The sequence below is a fragment of the Aotus nancymaae genome, unplaced genomic scaffold (assembly GCF_030222135.1).
Source record: "Aotus nancymaae isolate 86718 unplaced genomic scaffold, 86718_ANA_hifiasm-v0.15.2.pri h1tg000067l, whole genome shotgun sequence".
In the NCBI taxonomy this organism is placed as follows: domain Eukaryota; kingdom Metazoa; phylum Chordata; class Mammalia; order Primates; family Aotidae; genus Aotus; species Aotus nancymaae.
Genome location: NW_026988482.1, coordinates 20,555,754 through 20,578,022, shown reverse-complemented (window position 1 = coordinate 20,578,022; position 22,269 = coordinate 20,555,754). Strand labels below are relative to the sequence as shown.

At 44.9% G+C, this 22,269-nt stretch overlaps 1 protein-coding gene and 1 pseudogene across 1 annotated transcript in view; one reads left to right on the top strand and one right to left on the bottom strand.

Annotated features, from left to right (window-relative positions):
- Positions 1-22,269, bottom strand: part of LIMD1 (LIM domain containing 1) — an 88,379-nt gene that overhangs the window by 20,008 nt on the left and 46,102 nt on the right. The gene's annotated exons all lie outside the window — the stretch shown is intronic.
- Positions 10,735-11,431, top strand: LOC105729830 (large ribosomal subunit protein uL6-like; annotated as a pseudogene).

Sequence of the window (22,269 nt, the reverse complement as noted above, 5' to 3'; positions counted from 1 at the left end):
GACCATTAGAATTCCCTTGACAGCCATGAAAATTAATTTCAGTTATTTTACTTAAACTTTCGTCTCTATAAAGGGACTCCAAAGGACTGCAAGTTTTAGAAAAGAAAATGAGAACTAACTAGAGTATCTTTCCCATGTTCTTCCCACATCAGACACCTACAGCTCATCTGCTGTCCTCTGTCCCTCACCAGGAACAAGCTGACAAGGACACAAACAGCCCACCTGGCCAGGTGCGGTGGCTCACGCCTGTGATCCCAGCACTCTAGGAGGCTGAGGCAGGTGGACCACTTGAGGTCAGGAGCTCGAGACCAGCCTGGCCAACATGGCGAAACCCCATCTCTACTAAAAATACAAAAATTAGCTTGGTGTTGTGGCCCGTGCCTGTAATCCCAACTACTTAGGAGGCTGAGGTAGGAGAATCGCTTGAACCAGGGAGGTGGAGGCTGCAGTGAGCTAAGATTGCACTATTCCACTCCAGGCTGGATGACAGGGCGAGACTCGGTCTCAAAAAAAAAACACACACAAAAAACAAAAAACAGCCCACGTAGGAGAAGATGCTCAACCAGGAAGCAAAACAATTCATACTGTCTAATCACAAACAAAGTCCAAATCTTTATTTGTCGAGTTCCCCAGTTTGGGTGCTTCCTTCTCAGAATTCCTGCAAGGTAAACTCACTTCTGATGAGAGGAAAGGAGGTGGGGCTGCAGTTGTGGATGGGGCCCCTAGAGGGCGCGAGGAGGTCACCAGGAAACAGCACAGGACTTTCAGATCTTGGGCTTCTGACCAATGTATGGAGAACACAGCAAACAGCACTCTGGTTCCAGGAATGGGGTTAGCAAGTTCTGAGGAATCTGAGCTGGAAATCGATGTTTTGTGTAACGGGGCGAAGACCACCTCTATTCCAAAAATCCCAGAGGAAGATCATCAAACATGCAGAAGCACTGAACAACAAAGATTTTTAAGTGTTTGTGACTGTTGTCACTGCATATTTTCATAAGCTACTGCTGAGAGTGTAAGATGATAAACTCTCCCTGCAAGAGAAATTTTAAAATGTTTATGTCTGACTCAGTGAGGTTATCTGAGACTTAGCTTTGGGAAAGAATTTTAAAAAGTGAATAAATATTTACTTAGATCCAAATTGGCAGTCTTCGAGGAATGGTTACATAAACCAGAGTACATCTAAATGATGAAATGTTACATAGCTATCTAAAATATCATTTAAATAGTGTTTTAGTCATATTGGAAAATGCTTATGCTACAGAAGGATAGCATATATGTGTTTTGGGGTTTTTTGAGATGGAGCCCGACTCTGTCACCCATGCTGGAGTGCAGTGGCACAATCTCAGCTCACTGCACCCTCAGCTTCCCGGGCTCAATGAATCCTCCCACTTCAGCCTCCTGAGCAGGTAGCACTACAGATGTGCACCACCATAACTGCCTCATTTTTGTATTTTTCTAAAGACAGGGTTTTGCCATGTTGCCTAAGGCTGGTCAACAACTCCTGGGATCAAGTGATCAGCCCACTTCCGCCCTCCAAAATTCTAGAATTACAGGTGTGAGCCACTGCACTCAGCATGAAAATATATTAATAAGTGAAAAAAGCAAACTTGACAAGTGTATTTATAGTTCAATTCCATTTCAGTAATTTGCACACACCACTGATATGCAAAAGGAAAAAAACAAACAGTGGGTAACACTGGTAGAACAGTGAAACATCACTTTCTACTTTACATACGTCAATATTTTAGATTTTCTTTCTAGTATTAGGTAGAGTATGAGAGAGAAATTTCACTTTCGTACTTCATACATTTCTGTATTAAATGTTTCTAGAATTATATATAATATGAAAAACAATACTTTTAATTTTAAAGGAAAACCCTTATGTTATAATGTGAAAAGTAAAAAAGCAAGATTTTAAAATTGTGCATCTCAACTATATAAAGAAGAAATTCAAAGAAAAAAGACTGGAAAGGAAATCTGCCCATGAGTGGCAGTGCCTCTGAGTGGACATATGTAGAATCTGCATGGTGAGGCCAGGTGCACAGGCTTATGCCTGTAATCCGAGCAGTTCGGGAGGTCGAGGCGGGCGGATCACCTGAGGTCGGGAGTTGGAGACCAGCCTGACCAACATGGAGAAACCCCGTCTCCACTGAAAATACAAAATTAGCCAGGCATGGTGGCACATGTCTGTATTCCCAGATACTTGGGAGGCTGAAGCAGGAGAATTGCTTGAACCTGGGAGGTGGAGGTTTCGGTGAGCCAAGACTGCACCATTGCACTCCAGCCTGGGCAACAAGAGTGAAACTCTTATCTTAAAAAAAAAAAAAAAAAAAAATCTGCATGGTGGAGGGGATGGTTTACTTGCTAATTGTTTGCTTCTATATATTCTATATACTTTCCCAAACATTTACCAATGAGCAACGTTGCTCTGATCATCATTTTAAACATGTCCAGCTGGCGAGATAAGTCCTCTTGCTGCCAGCTCCCACAGCTGAGAATTCCCATGTCCAGACACAGAAGGCCAGTACAGGGGATTAAGGGACTATGTCTGATTTTCCTTTATTCCAAATCTTAAAAAACTGAGACTCCTCCACTGACCTAAGAGGGTGGGGCTTAGTTTGCTCTCAAGGACTCACACTTCATTTTTCACTTCTGTTTTGAAAGACCACCTGAGTTTAGAAACTGGATAGTGTATCAAAATGTATTTGTTTGTATTCTGAGTGGGAGAAAAGCCAAACATCTAGTGACTGTCTTCTGCGGTCCAGGTACTATGTTTAGGGCTTTCACACATATTTTTAAATGCTTGAAAACTTTGCCATGCAGGTTATTGCATCCCCCTACCTTCCGACCCTGTACTGCCACGTGCCTTTGACAGAAGAAACCCACAAAGCCATTTCCTACTCAAAGCCATCACCTCCTCCAGGTTTCAGTGAGCATGGAAAGGGTTCACAAAAATTAGGCAGAAATAACACATATCACCTGTGAATGTCATGGGGCAGTGCAAGGATACAGGAATTATTTTTGGGAATCACTCGAAATCACACCCAAGGATTACTCCTAACTTTCTGGAATAAATATATGATACTTATGAGTTACACATTACCATTTTCATTTCATAAGTGAGGAAGTTAAGGCTCAGAGAGGCTTACCCAGGTAGTAAGTGGACAGGATGGGAACTCAGATTTGTCTGACTCTGAAGTCTGTGCTTGTTCCATTGCACCACGAGGCCATCAGCAATATTTAATGCTTGTTGGATGCATACCTGTATACAGAATCCAGTTTCTAGCAGGGCTTTTTCTTCTCTCTCTCTCTTTTTCTTTCTTTCTTGGAATGGAGCAGGGCTTTCTTTCTTTCTTTTTTTTTTTGAGACGGAGTTTCGCTCTTGTTACCCAGGCTGGAGTGCAATGGCGCGATCTCGGCTCACTGCAAAGGGCTTTCTTTTCTTTTCTTTTTCCTTCCAAGGTCTTTTTCCTTCCTCTCTCCCTTCCTTCCTTCCTTCCTTCCCTCCCTCCTTCCTTCCTTCCTATGGAGCAGCCCTCCCACCACCGCCCCCCTCGACCCACTCTCACTCTCTCTTTCTTTCTTTCATCTTGCTCTGTTGCCCAGGCTGGAATGCAGTGGTGCAATAATAGCTCACTGCAGCCTCGAACTCCTGGCCTCTGCAATCATGCCACCTTGGCCTCCCAAAGTGTTGGGATTACAGGTGTGAGCTACCACACCTGGCAAGAAAAGGGTATTTTCATTCAAGCATTTTCTAGGTACTAAGCCTTTTATTTACCTCGTGTCTCACTTAAGTGTCATGAACAATTCTGTAAAAACTCCCTGTGATGACAGGCATTTGGATGTAACTTGATAGGTAACCTTCCACTTAGAGACAGGCTAAAGTTTGTATCTTCGGAGAAAGGGCGTTGCTGAGAGCAAGGCCAGGTAGGAAACAGCAAGCTGAGAAACAGGGAGGTAAAAAAGGTATTCTCCAAGCTAAATCACCCCAGATCTGGTCAATGGAACAGATGCCAACTAACCTGAAAATTCCTGGAATCCCTGCCATTCTCCTGAAAGTTCCAATCAATAGTAGGATCCAGAATCCTCTTCATTGACCTTTAAGCTAGAGCACCCAACCGCCACTAGGTGGTGCTAAACCACAGCCAGGACAAGGACAGATTGAGGCAGCACAACTTATTCCAAGCTGGCCAGCCCTAGAGGCCTGCTTGGGTCATTTCATTAATCTCGCAATAATGTGCCCTGACGTCTGGGCAGTTGAAACTCACTTACTGCGTTATGGTAGAGTTTTACTGAAGCTTTTTGGATTTTTTTTTTGCTAACGGAGAAACAAAAGCTAAAGAGGTAAATTTACCTATGTAGCTAAAAGTTAAATAAATAGAAGAGTTGAGATTTGAACCCAGGTCTCTCTTGTGCAAAGTTAACACTCTTTCCACCACACTATACTGTCCCCCTCGTTGTCTGTTCCAAAAGGAGTATCTCTCAGACTAAGGGAATGTCTTAGTCATTTAAGTTGTTAGAACAAAATACCATAAACTGCGGAGCTTAAACAACAGACATTTATTTCTCCCAGCTCTGGAGTTGGAAGTCCAACATCAGGGTGCCAGTAGGGTGAGGTTCTTGGTGAGGGTCCAATTCCTGATTTACAGATGGCTGTCTTCTTGCTGTGTTCCCACGTGGTGGAAAGGGAACTCACTAAATCTCTGAGCTCTTCTTATAAATCCACTAATCCTATTCATGAAGTCTCCACCCTCATACTTAATCACCTCCCAAAGACTCCACCTCCAGATACTATCACATTGGGATTAGGGTTTCAATACAGGGATTTTGGGGCGCTAGAAATGTTCAGTCCATTGCAGGAAAGAAGATGGATTTCCTGGCATTCCCAGTAAAACCTCTCTCTGCTCCCTTGAGCACTGTCCTCACTGACTTGCTATGGCGGCTCATACTTAGAGGTGTAATGCCAGGGAGCTGCTGTGGCTATGGCGGAGGTAATGAGGACAGAGGACAAAATGGGACAGCCAAGGGATAAACACCAAAGACTTCAGTGGTTCTCAAACCTTAGCACGCTTCAGAACCACCAGGTGGGTTTGTTAAAACACAGATTTCTGATTTAGTAAGTGTGGGAAGGGGTCCGAGCCTCTGAATTTCTAGTAAGTTCCCTAGTCACGTTGATGGTGCTAGTCCAGAGACCACACTTTGAGAACCACCAAGTCAGGCTATGCCTCAGGCTTGTCTCTGAACCGACACTGCCATTTGATGCTGTTCATCTTAGTCAAAAATGCTAAGACCTAAACCATCCCTGGATAATCAGCATCAAACACAACGCTGGGGTGGGAGTGTCAGTGCTACATCTTTAAAATTCTGGTTTCAGAATCGTCTTGCTTCCAGCAGAGGAATTCACTGCACTAGGAAAGAGTCGATGACAGTCACACTAAATATACACTCAATAGACCATTTTTACGGTTTTAGAATACAGTAGTCAAAATGCTATTTTCCTATTACATCAGCCGTTTATAAAATATTGACCGATAGGCCGGGCGTGGTGGCTCACACCTGTTAACCCAGCACTTTGAGAGGCCAAGGCAGGCAGATCACTTGAGGTCAGGAGATCGAGACCACCTTGGCCAACAACATGGTGAAACCCCATCTCTACGAAAAATGCATAAATTAGCCGGGTGTGGTGGTATGAGCCTGTAATCCCAGCTACTCAGGAGGCTGATGCAGAATTGCTTGAACCTGGGTGGCAGAGGTTGCAGTGAGCCAAGATCAGGCCACTGCACTCCAGCCGGGGTGACAGAGTAAGACCTTGTCTCAAAAAAAAAAAAAAAAATTGACTGATAAACGTACAGACTTACAGAGAATCCACTTGAAAAAGACACTTCCCATAGATGTGGTGAATTTTTTTTTTTGAGACCGGGTCTTATTCTGTCACCGAGGCTGGAGTGCAGTGGTGTGATCTCCTTCTGGGCTAGGACAATCCTCCCACCTCAGCCTCCTGAGTAGCTGGGAACACATGCAGATGCCACCACGCCTGGCTAACTTTGTGTGTGTGTGTGTGTGTGTGTTTGTGTGTGTGTGTTTTGTTTTTTTTTTTTTGAGACGGAGTTTCACTCTTGTTGCCCAGGCTGGAGTACAATGGTGAGATCTTGACTCACCGCAACCTTCACCTCCCAGGTTTGAGTGATTCTCCTGCCTCAGCCTTCTGAGTAGCTGGGATTACAGGCATGCACCACCACGTCCAGCTAATTTTGTATTTTTGGTAGAGACGGGGTTTCACCATGTTGTCCAGGCTGGTCTCGAAATCCGGAGCTCAATCTATCCACCTACCTTGGCCTCCCACAGTGCTGGGATTACAGGCGTGAGCCACCATGCAGGCCGTGAATGAATATTTTATATTTGCCTTTAGGGTATCTTCAGTTGAAAAGAGAAAAATGCATCTGATAAAGCCGGTGTAGTTTAGCAAATGAAAACAAGAGTTAGGGACATCATAAAGAGAGGTCAGCCATTTAATCTGACAGAACTAAAACCTGCAATGCTACTCACCATTCCTCCTTCCCTATAAAATAGAAATGAGCTATAACCTATTCTGGAAACATAATTGGTCCTTAACGGTAAGACTCCACCACAAATTTCAGTTCCAAAATATCTCTCTGAAAAGTAAAAATGCAAGAGTTTCCCAACAATGAGAAGAGTTCCCGAGAAAAGCAAGTAAAAATTAGCAGTCACTTGGATTTTCTGATTGTACTGTCGCAGTTAGCAACTTCTACCTGCACTGCCCATGGTGGCCACCAGCCACATGTGGTTATTTACATGTAAGTTTAAATTGATTAAGATAACACTGGAAACTTAGCACCAGTACTTGAACGAGTATATCTTGTGTACTTGATGGCCACTTGTGACTAAGTCAGCTTTAGAATATCTGCATCGTCACACAAAATTCTACCCAATCTACTTCTACTTCAAACAGCTTTTCTAGAATATAGGTTAATTTTTTTTTTTTTTTTTTTTTGAGACAGTCTTGCTCTGTCACTCAGGTTGGAGTACAGGAGTGCAATCTTGGCTCACAGCAACCTCTACTATCTGGGCTAAAGCCATCCTCCTGCCTCAGCCTCCTGAGTAGCTGGGACTACAGGCATGCACCCTCACTCCCAGGCCATTTTTGTATTTTTAGTAGAGATGAGGTTTCACCATGTTGACCATACTGGTCTCAAATTCCTGAACTCAGGTGATCCACCTGCCTCAGCCGAAGTGCTAGGATTACAGGAACCGGCCAGCACACCCGGCCCCAGAATAGGTTAATTCTTAAAAGATATTGCTAAAAACAAATCACTTTGGTTTGGCTCAAGCAAAAGAGAGATTCAGCCTCAATTTTGCAGGCTTGCCCGGCCTCAGTAAGCCAAGGAGCAATGCGGAAAGGGACAAAGTAGAAAAGCACTCAGGCGTGGGGTCCAAACTGGCCTTCGTTTCTTTCCTGAAAATGAGACCCTGGCTGTCACCCAAACCCTTCAGGTTCCCTGGTGAGGATAAAAGTAGGATCACAGTGGGGAAGGCAGCCCAGCGCAGCTCAAACCAGGTATCTGCTGTGACTGCTGCCAGCATCCCGTCTTGACCTTCCATTTCCTCAAACGACACCCACCAGAGCTAAAAATCACAACCCTCTCTCCCTCCTCATTCAAATCCCCCACGTCACTCTTTCCTTCTCAGTTTAGCTGTGGCAAAGAGCTAGGTTTGGGGGGCTTTTGTTTTTTTATTTTTGTCCATCAGACTTATTATCTTGTAAAATACAATAACATAGAAAAAATAACAGAAAATCCAAGCCCCAATTGTAGTTATCATCCAATTCAACTGACACAAAGCCACTCTGTGAAACTCTTAGGAAGGTCTCTAAACGTTCTCATCTGTTTCCCGGCCCTTCCCGGTGCTGGCCAAGAACCGTGCTCTGAGCAGCATGGTCTCTAAACATTCTCATCTGTTTCCCGGCCCTTCCTGGTGCTGGCCAAGAACCGTGCTCTGAGCAGCATGGTCTCTAAACATTCTCATCTCTTTCCCGGCCCTTCCGGGTGCTGGCCAAGGACCGTGCTCTGAGCAATGTGGTCTCTAAACATTCTCATCTCTTTCCCGGCCCTTCCCGGTGCTGGCCAAGAACCATGCTCTGAGCAGCGTGGCCTCACGCTCCAATTCTCTTCTCATGCGCCCCTCCAAAGTCTTTCTTTGTCTTATAGTTAGTTTTCCATTTCCCCTATTCCAGGCTATTATCGTCTGGTTCAAAGATGACAACACTGCAGAGAGAGACAGCTCAGAGATGTGCAGAGGGGCTCCTTTAAGTATTAAGCAGAGCGCTGATTTCCTCACTTGCCTGGGGGGAAACTAACCAAAGTCAGAGGAAAAACATGTGAAGGATTAGCAAGAACCGTGCCTGGCACCCACAAAAGCTGGAAACAGAGCCCATTCCCACCAGCCTGAGAATGAGGAATCATAGAGCCCTAGACTGAGCTCCGCTCTGAATTCCTCTAATAAATCATAAAAGCAAGACTGGAAAGGATCACTGCTCCTAAATAATTTAGCTGCATCCCAGAACAATGCTCAGAAGATTTAAAGAACACAAAATATCCAAGACTCAATAAGGTAAAGTTTACAACGTCTGGCAGCCAATCAAATATTCCCAGGCATGCAAAGAGGCAGGAAAGCACAACCCACAGGGAAGAGAATAATCAATCTATGGAAACGAACCCTGAGCAGACACAGATATTAGAATTAGCAGAGAAGGACATTAAAAGTTATTGTTTCTACATTCAATATGTTGGAAATGTCAAGGAGCAACGTGGAAAATATTTAAAAGGCCCAAACTGAACTGTTAGAGATGAAAACCAAAAATGTCTAAGATAAAGAATACATTGGCTGGCCCAGCATGGTGGCTCTCGCCTGTAATCCCAGCACTTAGGGAGGCCAAGGAAGGCGTATCACTTGAGGCCAGGAGTTTGAGATCAGTCTGGCCAACACGGTAAAACCCCATCGCTACTAAAAATACAAAACTTAGCCAGGCATGGTGGCTCATGCCTGTAATCTTGGCTACTCAGGAGGCTGATGCACAAGAATCGCTGGAACTGGGAGGTGGAGGTTGCAGTGAGATGACATTGCACCACTGCATTCCAGCCTGGGCAACAGAACAAGACTCTGCCTCAATAAATAAATAAGTAAATAAAAGGCCAGGCGTGGAGGCTCAGGCCTGTAATCCTAGCACTTCGGGAGGCCGAGGCGGGTGGATCACCAAAGGTCAGGAGTTCGAGACTAGCCTGGCCAACATGGCGAAACCCTGTCTCTACTAAAAATACAAACATTAGCCGGGCCTGGTGCTGTGAGCCTGTAATCCCAGCTACTCAGGTGGCTGAGGAAGGAGAATTGCTTGGGAGATGGAGGTTGCAGTGAACCGAGATCACGCCACTGCACTCCAGCCTGTGTGATGGGAGCGAGACTCCATTGCAAAATAAACAAATAAATAATAAATAAATAAATTAATATTTTTTTTTAATTTTAGAAAAGAGAATACATTGGATGGGATTCATGGCAGATTACATATTCCAAGAGAAAATATTAGTGAATTTAAGGTATAGCAATAGAAAATGTCCAAAATGAAATGAGATGAAAAGAATTTTTAAAATAATGAAAAGAGCATAAGTGAGCGTGGGACAACTTCAAGATGCCTAAGATTGGAGTCACTGGAGTCCCTGGGAGGTGGGGAGGAATGTGAAGAAATGGATTTGATGAAGACTACAAATCCACAGATCCAAGAAGCTCAACAAACTCCCAAGCACAAGAAACATGAAAAGTACACCAACGGACATCATAATCAAATTTCTCAAAATCAATGGTAAAATCTTAAAAGCAACCAGAGCGGGGGAAAACACGTTACATACCGAGAAAGATAAAGATGTCAGATTTCTCATTAAAAATAAAATAAATGAGAAAATAGTAAAAAACAGACAAATAAATAAATAAGGAACTCAAAAGAGTATCAAGCTAGAATTCTATATCCAGCAAAATATATTTTAAAATAAAAAGTGAAAGAAAGATGAATTCAGACATACAAAAGTTTAAAGAATTCATCACCAGATCAGCATGTGAAAAAGGAAAAGAGTTAAGAGAAGTCCTTCAAGCAGAAGGAAAAATGGTACCAGATAAAAACCTGAATCTAAACAAAGGGATGAAGAGGAGCAGAAATGGTAAATGCGTGCACAAGAGAGACTTTTTTCTTATTAGTTAAATCTCTTTAAAACTTTTAGAAGAAAACATGGACATGAATCTTCGTGACATTGTGTTAGCCAATGTTTTCCTACAAAAAGCACCGAAAACACAGGTAACAAAAGAAAAAAAGTACATAATTATACTGTATCAAGATTTAAAACCTCTGTGCTGTAAACAATACCATCAACAAAGTGAAATGACAGTCCACAGAATGAAAGAAAATATTTGCAAATCCTATATCTGACAGGAGATTTATATGTAAAATATATAAAGAACTATTTAGACTCAATAATAAAAAGACAATCCAATTAAAAATGAGCAGGGAATTGAGAAGACTTTTTTCCAAATAAGACATACAAATGGCCAACAAATGCATGAAAAGATGCTCAACATCACCAGTCACCAGGAAAATGCAAATTGAAACCACAATCAGATCCAACTTCACACCAAATAGGATAGTTAGAATCAAAAAACTAGATAAGGCCGCGTTTACTGCGAGAATGAAGACCATTCTCAGCAATCAGACTGTCGACATTCCAGAAGATGTCGACATTACTCTGAAGGGACGCACAGTTATCGTGAAGGGCCCCAGAGGAACCCTGTGGAGGGACTTCAATCACATCAATGTAGAACTCAGTCTTCTTGGAAAGAAAAAAAAGAGGCTCTGGGCTGACAAATGGTGGGGTAACTGAAAGGAACTGGCTACGGTTCGGACTATTTGTAGTCATGTACAGAACGTGATCAAGGGTGTCACGCTGGGCTTCCGTTACAAGATGAGGTCTGTGTATGCTCACTTCCCCATCAACGTCGTTATCCAGGAGAATGGGTCTCTTGTTGAAATCTGAAATTTCTTGGGTGAAAAATACATCCACAGGGTTCGAATGAGACCAGGTGTTGCTTGTTCAGTATCTCAAGCCCAGAAAGATGAATTAATCCTTGAAGGAAATGACATTGAGCTTGTTTCAAATTCAGCGGCTTTGATTCAGCAAGCTACAACAGTTAAAAACAAGGATATCCGGAAATTTTTGGATGGTATCTATGTCTCTGAAAAAGGAACTGTTCAGCAGGCTGATGAGTAAGACCTTAGAGTTGTCCAGCTACAGAAACAAGATGCCTATCATAGCTAAGACCTACTTGTGATACTTAAATGATGCAATAAAAGACCTATTAATTTGGAAAAAAAAAACTAGATAAGCACAAGTGTTGGCAAGGATGTGGAAATACTGGAACCCTCATACATTTCTGGTGGAAATGTAAAATGGTGCAGCTTCTTTGAAAAACAGGTCCTCAAAAGGTTAAAAATAGTTACCAGCAATTTCACTCCTGTTCTACCCAAGAGAACAGAAATAATATGTTCACATAAACACCTGTCTAGGAATGTTCATAGCAACAGTGTAACAGCCGAAAATAAAAACAAGGGTCCATCAACTGCTGAATGGATAAACAAAACATGGTACATTTGTACAAGGGAATACTATTCAGCCATAAAAAGGAATGAGATACTGATTTCATGCTACAACGTGGATGAACCTAGAATGCATGCTAAGTGAAAAAAGCCAGAAACAGAAGATCATATATCATATATCATATTATTCCATTCATATGAAATATCAGCATAGGCAAATCTATAGGGATGGGAAATAGATTAGTGGTTGCTCAGGGATGAGGGAAGGCAGGTGGGGAGGTGAAGTGATGAGTGCCAGGTAATGGAGAAGTGTCACCTTTATTTATTCCAACATTTATTCTGTGTTCAGAATTATACTAAAGGTGCTGAAGGGTTACAAGGAGTAAAATCATGATTAGTTAAACCCTGTCCCTATGATCCTGAAACTGATCATCTGAGGGAGACAGAGATCCCTGCAAACAGTTTCAATCTAATCATAATTTAAAACACCATAAGAGAGGCAAATGAACAAAGTGCATGTGGGACCCAAGATCAGAGGAGTCACAATGGAAACGGCAGTGGAAGACACTGAACCGAGAGTGATATTCACCTGGGTGGTGATTAAGGGAAAGGGTGACAAAGTACAGGAGCAGAAAAGGGCAGGTGATATTCAGTGTGGCCAGGGGCTTCACGGCTTCAGGGCTTCGGGGCTTCAGGGCTTCAGGAGGTTGTGGGGCAGCAGGGGAGGGAGGTAGTTGGAACGAAAGAAGACAGGAAAGAAGTTAGAACTAATTTTAAGGAATGTCTTAAACACCAAAGCAAAAGAACTGGACTACAATGTTAAGGCAAAAAGTAGCTGAAAGTCTCAGAGCTGGGGAGTGGTCTCCTCACTGCTGTGCCCAGAGACCAGGGTAGATGGAGGGACAGGTGGGCAGGGAAGCAGACAGGACCAGGGACCAGACTGGAGGTGACAGCAGTGATCCACGCAAGAGACAGAGACGGTCTGCCCACAACAGGGCATCTGAGACCCTGCTGGCATCAAAATGCCACCAATGGCGGCCACTGCAGGGCTGCTGCTGGTGTGGAGACGCAGCTGTCACCCTGCCCCTGACCACAAAAAAGGGACTGCACCCTCTGGACAAGCATTGGATTTGCCAGACCCCTAGACTGACCTGTTGGATTTGCCAGACCCCCAGGCTGACCATCTGGTCCTTGAAAACCTGGCCACAGGATCCACACCCAGCCAGCCTCAGAACTCCTAGGAAGAGTATGGGAGCTCCCATGGTAAGAGTTCTCTTCTTCTTTAAACTTGAACTGGCAGGAAGGTTATGTCGACTTTGAGTCATCAAATCAACAGGATCTTACACAGCAGACGGTTATGAAGACTATGGAGCAGTGAGGGAAAAGACATATGATATATTTCTAAGTGGAAAAAGCAGGGCATAAAAGCAAACACACTGTGATGAAAACCAGGCAAAAATGTCTCTGTAGGTGCAGCATATACTTTTGGGGGCTCTCTCTGGTACTGAATTATATAGGTGATTTTTTTCTCCCATATACATTTTTTGACAATGTGACTATATTGACTTGGTGACGTAAAAATTATCAAAACCAATAAATTTCATGAGTAATTTCCTACTAATAAGTGAACACTGGCTAAGAAGATTTAGAAGCTGGGCACTGTGGCTCGCACTTGTAATTCCAGCACTTTAGGAGGCCAAGGTGGGAGGATCACTTGAGCCCAGGAGTTTGAGATCAATCTGGGCAACATAGTAGGACTCCATCTCTACAAAAATTAATTTAAAAAAAATTAGCTAGGCATGGTGTGTGCCTATAGTCCTAGTTACTCAGAGACCGAGGTGCCAGGATCGCTTGAGCTCCTGAGGTGGAGGTTGCAGTGAGCAACGATTGTGCCACTGCACTCTAGCCTGGGTGACAGAGTGAGACTCTGTCTTAAAAAAAAAAAAAAAGATTTAGGAACTAGAGGCTTTATATGTAGTTCAATACAGTAGCCATAGCTGCATGTGGCTACTAAAATAAATTTAAACTTCAATTAATTAAAATGAAATCAAATGGAAAATGCAGTTCTCTAGTCACACTAGCCACATTTCAAGTGCTCAAGAGCGCCAAGTATCCAGCAGCTGCTGTGTTGGATGGTTCAGGTCTACAGATCAGGAGAGAGGCCAGACGACTGAAGTCCAAATGAAGGTCAAGTGGGCTGGTGGTGAGGCCCACTGCAGGGCTACGGCCAAGTTCCCAGCGAACTTCACCACTTACCCTAGGATGCTCCCCCTGTACACACAGATCCCAGAAATCAGGATCTCTGCAGGCAGAGCCAGAGGTCGGCACTGCCACAGGCTCCTGTGACTGTGACTGAGGCACAGTGAAGGGTGAAGGCTGTGGATGTGGTGGCAGGCACATTCGCAGTGGCCACCTGCCCCTGGGCACGAACCCACTTCCCCACTCACCAGCTGGGCAACCGCTCTGAGACCCCATGACCTCTAGTGTCAGATGAGTATGGCTGGAAGGCAAGCAAGGGACGCGAGAAGACAGAGCCAATAAACGCTCCAGACAGCAGCCAGCATTACACTGGCGTTACAGGCACGGATGCACTGATGGGCACCTATGGGTGCAAACAATACTGTTGGTGAAAGGAGAAGAGAGAAGGAGGGAAGGGAGAGGGAAGGAGAAGGAAGCTGAAGGGACCAGAGCCAGGGACAGAAATGTGAGAACAGCTGAGAGACACATGGAAGAAGGGACACGCTCAGTGAGATGAGAGGGCCACAGAAACCTGAGGAGTGCCTATGATGCCGGAATACTGTCAGGGTAAAAGAGCCTGGGTAGTACAGCCTGGGTGAAAGAGCTTACTCCTTAACCCGGGACTCTGGCTCTGAGATGAGGCACTGTGGTATAATATCTTCCTGCTAATTATGGTGTGATGTTCCTGGTGTATTGGAGTCCTCTTCATTCTCCTCTTAGAGTTGAGAAGACAGGTGACACCCTGGGCACCACCAAGTATCACCCTTGGTCTGGGACTACCACAGGGGAAAGGTACAGACTTCCAACGAAAAGCACACACATGCAGTATCAGGTGTTTAGGATGCAGACGTGGCCACATAAGGTACAGGTTACACCAGTTAACCTCTACAGCATAGTGCAAAACCCCTCAGACTCTGTTCATGTGATAGGAACAAAGGAATCTGACGGTCTCTGCTGTCAGGGACTTTGTGGCCTCTGATTGGACCAGCAAAGTCTGACCTGGGAAACCAGGTTTGGTCGCAGTTCCGGTGCACTGGCAGAACTAGGCCTGTGGGAGACGGACACAAGTGACCCTTTGATAACCAAAGTAAGGCGCCCCTCCACTCTCTTCTGACCCTGGCGGCCCCCTGCCCAGCTCCGGCCTATTCTGGCTGCTTCCTGATCCTTCCCGCGCCCACTGATCTCTAGCATCTGCCCACTCTTCCTTTCTCACATTCCTGATCTTCAGCTTTTTCCTTAGGGCTGGCTGACTCATTCAGCTCACACAGAACTGCTGAATATGATGAGCAATATTGGGACAATTCAACAGCTCAGAAATTCAGGGATCAAAGCCCTTAGTCCATTTCTCTGCCATGAGTGCATTCCTCCCACTATTGAATTCTACCTCCCCTATTTCCCAGTCCCAGGGCACTCCCTGTACTCACAACTCCAGGGTAGCCAAAAACCCAGTCTCTGCTGTCACACAACCCCAAGGCAGCTGCTGAACCTGAAAAGTCAAGGTAAGGCCCCACAGCTAGAGCCCGGCTCCTGCCTTTGGCAAATACTCTAAGCAAAGGTAATTTAATACAGTGGCTAACAGCAAGGGCTGTGGATCCACGGGTCTTGGGTTCAAGTGCCAGCCACACCACTTAACAGTGACGTAACCAACCACAAACTAAAACTCTCCAAGCCTCAATCTGTACATCTTGAGAGTAATAATAACAACAATGAATGCTGAACTCACTGAATTGTCACAGGATTTAGTGAGCCACCACGGGTGGAGGAAAGCTAGGTGGTACTGGGCCCACAGTAAGCTAGAAAGCTCACCTATACATTATCTGTAAATATCGCGGTGACTGTTTCACAGAAGCAGGCCTGCACGAATGGAAGGAAGACCTCCCTAGTTCAGGCTTGACTGATTCAAAATGTGTAAGCATTTTGAGAGGCTGGGGTTGATGAGGTCATTTACAAAGTCAACAAAAATGGGACAGGATTTCAGATGCAGTATTTAAGACTTTGTAAGAAAAACAAAATAGCTGACAAGAACCTTCCAGTACTTCAGAGGTGAGCTTACTGGTGACTCCATCACCAGGCACTCATTCATTCGCTAAGAACCTCTGTTCCACAGCACTAGGCTTGGACCTAATTGTTTTATTTATCTCAAGTAACAAATCAGCCTTTCGTGAGCATTCAAGATGCAGGCTTTTTACTAAGAAAGGCTTTCTTCCAAATGAGTCTCAAAAAGTGAGATTTTACTATAAATCCCATTCACAATCTTCAACAGGCATGGACACTTGGTTTTTGGAAGGTGAAATAAGCAACAGTACACACTCTTAGTTTGGCTTTTTCTCCCCACTCAGGCATGGCTGGCAGGTCACAGTGCATCCTGCACCCAGGCATATAAACAGTAGGTCACACCACTGCAATTCACTCTGGCCTTGACTTACACATCCCAGCACCATCCCAGGTGGACCCTGTCTGACCCTCTGCAGCCTTCCACTGAGCTCAGGCCTGCACTGGGCATAATTTCCATCAGCTGTGGGACTGGCTGCTCTCCAACTTCCACCCCCAATGTGGGCACCCCGATGCTCCATGGGCTTCTGGCAGGGAGACTGTATTTACCTGATCCATCATTTTCCATCTCATATTGTCAAACTAATAAAAATGATAACACTGACGTGGCAAACAGGTTTCACCTGACTCTAGGATAAAGTTTGTTTATGAAATGAATGTCTTACTTTTTAAACCTCAATCTGCCTGGAGTGAAGACAGAGGACTTTGCCTACTTCTCCTCCCTCATAGACCATTCTTTTTTTTTGAGACAAGTCTCGCTCTGTCACCCAGGATGGAGTGCAATAGCGCAATCTTGGCTCACTGCAACCTCTGCCTCCTAGGTTCAAGCAATTCTCCTGCCTCAGCCTCCCAAATAGCTGGGATTACAGGCACCTGCCACCACACCTGGTTAATTTTTGTATTTTCAGTAGATAGGGTTTTGCCATGTTGCCCTGGCTGGTCTCAAACTCCTGACCTCAAGTGATCCGCCCGCCTTGGCCTCCCAAAGTGCTGGGATTGCAGGCTGAGCCACTGCACCTGGCCTCCAGACTATTCTTGAAGGTGCCGAGAAGTCCACTCAACCCCACAAGCCAGCATGTTGTTCCTCCTCTCATGCCACCGCTTCTGAGGCACAGGTGGGCACCAGCCTCCCTCAGACAGGCCACTTGACACGTAAGTGGACACAGCTGCCAACAAAGGCCACTCCTGCCCTCTCAACGGACCTCCTTCCCACTCCAGGGTGTGCCAACAGAATCCTGAGAGCATCCAGTGCCAGTGGGGGGCACGGCCGCCTGGGGTGGGCAGAGCCTGAGTGGGGAGGAGGGAGACCCACAGCACTCATCTCCACAGAAACCAAACATGCCCAGCCCAAGGAGCACAGCAAGAAAGAAGGGAACTTGAACAAACCACACACATGCCCACACCACACCCTGATGCTTACTGCTGGAATGAACACCAAGAAAACAATCTTGCAGAGGGAAGGAAAGATGCCACGAAGATACTGGCAGGAGCTGTGCGTAGCAACCCGCAAACCAGCCACTAGCTGTGGCACGACTCAGCCGATCACCATGTAACTTAAAATTATGATGAACTATGACATGATGTGAAATTGAAAAGGTTACGACACTGTTTATATACTATGATCACAACTCTAAAAAATGTGAATAAATTTGGAGAAAAACTGGAAAGGAAAACATAAAACTGACAGTAGCTAAGCTACAATGCTAACATCACAGGTTTCTGTCTTTAAAATTTTCTTTTCAGTGGCCAGATGTAGTGGCTCATGCCTGTAATCTCAGCACTTTGGGAGGCTGAGGCAGAAAGACCGCTTGAGCCCAGGAGTTCAAGAACAGCCTGGGCAACAAAGCAAGACCCTGTCTCTACAAAAAATAATAAAAAATAGCCGGGCATGGAGGTGCATGTCTGTAATCTAGCTACTCAGGAGGCTGAGGTAGGAGGATCGCCTGAGCCCAGGAGATCAAGGCTGCAGTGAACGGTGATCACACCATTGCACTCCAGCTTGGGCAACAGAGCAAGACCCTGTCTCAAAAAAAAAAAAAAAAAGATAAAGTATTCTCACACCTTTTCCCATCACTGCTTCAAACATTCACACAGCTTTTCCCATTGCTGCTTCTTATCAGCAGATGGGGAAATGTGCATATCTGTGTAAGGGAACTTGCCACAGTGCCTGGGGGAACTTGCACGTATCCATGTACACAAAGGTTTGCCTGAATCTTGCTGGAACACCTTGTAGGCTTCCAGAACACAAAAGGATGCACGCCCATCTCTCATTCACCTCCCTATTCCCCCAGGAGTCTGTCACCAGACAGTGTCTTTCTCTTTCTTTTTTTTGAGACAGAGTTTTGCTCTTGTTGCCCAGGCTGGAGTGCAATGGTGTGATCTAGGTTCACTGCAACCTCCACCTCCCAGGTTCAAGTGATTCTCCTTCCTCTGCCTCCTGAGTAGCTGGGACTACAGGCATGTGCCACCACGCCCAGCTAATTCTGTATTTTTAGTAGAGATGCGGTTTCTCCATGTTGGTCAGGCTGGTTTTGAACTCCCGACCTCAGGTGATCTGCCCACCTCGGCCTCCCAAAGTGCTGGGATTACAGGCCTGAGCCATGGTGCCCGGCCCAGACAGTGTCTTATCTCTACTGAGGTATGGGGATTTCTGCCTGCCCCTTAGAACAGAGCTGTAGGCTCTGAGACCACTTAGCTTCAGTCTAAAATTGCTTCTCGAAATCCCACTTGTGTTGCAGTCATCGGCCCCTTTTGCTTCAAAGTCATCCTCTTCAGTTTATAGGACAAGGACCCAGGAAGATGGTATCTTTGACATATTCTTTTTGTTGCCTATGTAAGTAATAAACTGCCTGAAGAAAAAGTGGCTTGTATCTTCACTGAACTAGTCAGGCCTGGCCTTGCCCTGTAAGTGTGAGCTTGACGGTATCCCAACACCATGTTTTAACACAGTATATCAATGGACCTCAAGAAGTGTGTGTGTATACCGACAGATACATCCATATGCCATAAATATATAAAATCTAGCTTTACATATTATATCTAGTGTTTCAAACTAGATCATTTTCATAAATGAAATGGAAAAATAGAAAAGATATATATACATATATGTTCAGAAATATATACACTAACCAGACTCTATCAATAACCAAAATAAGGTAAAGAACAAAGAAAACACCATTCTTTTTGCTTGAGCAGGTGGAAATAAATCAGAGGAGGGAGAACCAGAAAAACAGGGAAGTACAGCTGAACCTAGATTCAAGAGGCCTGGATTCTGTACCAGCTCCATAGCCAGGTTTTTGACCTTGAGAAATTCTCTTTCCCTGTCTGCCCCCATTCTCTCTTCTAAGAAGGAGGTGATGCCCTGGATGTGCCCAGACGCTCAGCTGTGCCATCTCCATGGTGCTGAGGCTCACAGAGACACACTCAGGATCTGCAGAGCCAAGACACAGAGCTCCCGGGCACCTCCTTCTGCTGAAAGCTGAGGTAAAGGGCAGCAATCAGGTAATTGAACAAAGGCAAGTTACCCTCAGTGTCTAAGAGAACCTGCTCAGACACATGTCCAGTCTCCAACACTCCACCTGCTCCTTGCAACTGAGGAGGAAGTGGGACATTCACACAGCAGGAATGTGTGCAGCCCCAGGGCAAACAGCAATGTCCCTGCACTCACTTTTTGACAAAATCCGAATCTTCACTCCTTCAGCAACTCTGTTCCAGGGCCTGGTTTGTTGGCAATGGAGCCACAGAGTGCGGTTCACAGTCTATGAAATAATAACACCAACAAGGGTCGGGTGTGGTAGCTTGTGCTTGTAATTCCAGCACTTTGGGAAGCCAAGGCAGATGGATCACCTGAGGTCAGGAGTTCAAGACCAGCCTGGCCAACATGGTGAAACCCTGTCTCTACGAAAAATACAAAAATTAGCCAGGCCTGGTGGTGTATGCCTGTAGTCCCAGCTACTCAGGAGGCTGAGGCAGGAGAATCGCTTGAACCCAGGAGGCGGAGGTTGCAGTGAGCCAAGATCGTGCCACTGCCCTCCAGCCTGGGTGACAGAGTGAGATCCAGCTAAAAAAAAAACAAAACCAACAACAACAACAAGAAAGCAGAGTGCACCAAATTCAGGAGATGAGGTCCCTTCCTGCTAAGGAAACAAGGAAGGCTTCTTAGAAGAGGAGGCATTTGAGCTGAGTCATAAGACTGGATTAAGTATTAAGTGAATGGGGAGAGGCTATTCTGGAGAACAATGTGATCAGAGGCATGGAAGTGAAAAAGAGAAATTTAGTTTGACTAGAATAGGAAGCAGGAAGTGATAAGACAGGGACAAGACCACAAAGGCCTTCAATGCTAGACCAATCAAAAACCCAACCAGGTCTGTCTTCCTAAGTGTCTGTGCTTGTCCTTAAGTGTCTGTGCTTGTGCTTGAAGAAAGATAAACTCTATCCATTAAGAAACAGACAGCTACTCAAGCAGCCATGGGTGGAACCCACAGACTCATTTGCAATGGGCTGAACGTCTATGTCCCCCTAAAATTCCTACGTTAAGGTGATGGGATTAGGAGGTAGGGCCTTTGGGAGGTGATTCTCATGAGGTGGAACCCTCAGGAATGGGATTAGTGCCCTTATAAAGAAGATCCCAGAGAGCTCCCCTTCCACCATATGAGTACCCAGGAAGTAGGCCCTCAGCAGACACCTAATCAGCCAGCACCTTGATCTTGGACTTTCCAGCCTCTAAACTGAAATAAATAAATTTCTATTGTTTATAAACCAACCAGTGTATAGTACTTTGTTATAACAGTCCAAACAGACTAAGACACCCATCAATTGGTTTTCCCTCACCAACAGCTTCCCTAATTCAAATGTAGTTTTAGTAGGCTTGAGGTGGAAAGCGGACTCTGCATAATATTTATTTTCTTTTTCCTGAAAAACAGAGTAAGTATTGAGAAACCATTGCAGGAGTCAAAGGAGTAAAGGAAGATCTGATACAAGCAGCCAACAAACATGAAAAAATGCTCGAGGGCCAGCTGTGGTGGATCATGCCAGTAATCCCAGCCCTGTGGGAGGCTGAGGTGGGAAGATCACCTGAAGTCAGGAGTTCAAGACCAGCCTGCGCAACACAGCGAGACCTCTGTCTCTACAAAAAATTTAAAACATAGGGAGAGAGATCCAAGATGGCTGATGATTAGCAGCTCGGGCACGTACCTCCCAGTGAAAGCGCAAAGAACGAGAGGACGCCACACTTTCAGACGAACATTAGTTGCTCACGGACCAGGAGATTCCCAGTGGAGGAGCTCCACGGGTCGCCAGGGCGACTCTTGTGGCCGGCGTGGCGGTTTTGCTGGTGCCTTAGCACGCCAGTTCTTGGTGCAGAGTCCGGATATTCCCGGGCAGAAAAGCACCATCAATCTTAACACCGCTCTTTTGGCCGGCTCAGTGGATTGCTCAGATTTCGGCACTGGGAATCAACAAGTTGGACGTCAGAGACCCAGTTAGAAAGTCGGTAATTATAAAGACGACAGACGGACAAATATATAATGAAGGGAAGAAACCAGCGTAAAAAGGTAGAGAATACTCAAAATCAGAATGCCTCTCCCTCTACAGGGGATTGCAATTCCTCATCAGTAACGGAACAAGGCTTAATAGATTACACCGGTATTCCAATAACAGAAGCAGGTTTCCAAACGTGGGTGATAAGAAACTTCTGTGAATTAAAAGAACTTATTCTAACCCAATGCAAAGAAACTAAGAACCTTGAAAAAAGGTTTAACGAAATGTTAATGAGAATGGACAATTTAGAGAAGAATATAAGTGAATTGATGGAGCTGAAAAACACAACACGAGAACTTCGCGAAGCATGCACAAGTTTAAACAGTCGAATTGATCAAGCGGAAGGAAGGATATCAGAAGTCGAGGACCAACTCAGTGAAATGAAACGAGAAGACAAAAATGCAGAAAAAAGGATGAAAAGGAATGAGCAAAGTCTCCAGGAAATATGGGACTATGTGAAAAGACCTAATTTACGTTTGATAGGTGTACCTGAATGTGATGAAGAGAATGAATCCAAGTTGGAAAATACTCTTCAGGATATCATTCAGGAAAATTTTCCCAACCTGGCAAGGCAGGGTAATATTCAACTCCAGGTAATACAGAGAACACCACAAAGATATTCTTCAAGAAGACCAACCCCAAGGCACATAATTGCCAGATTTATTAGGGTTGAAATGAAGGAGAAAATACTAAGGGCAGCTAGAGAGAAAGTTCAGGTTACCCATAAAGGGAAACCTATCAGACTTACAGCAGATCTCTCAGCAGAAACCCTACAAGCCAGAAAAGAGTGG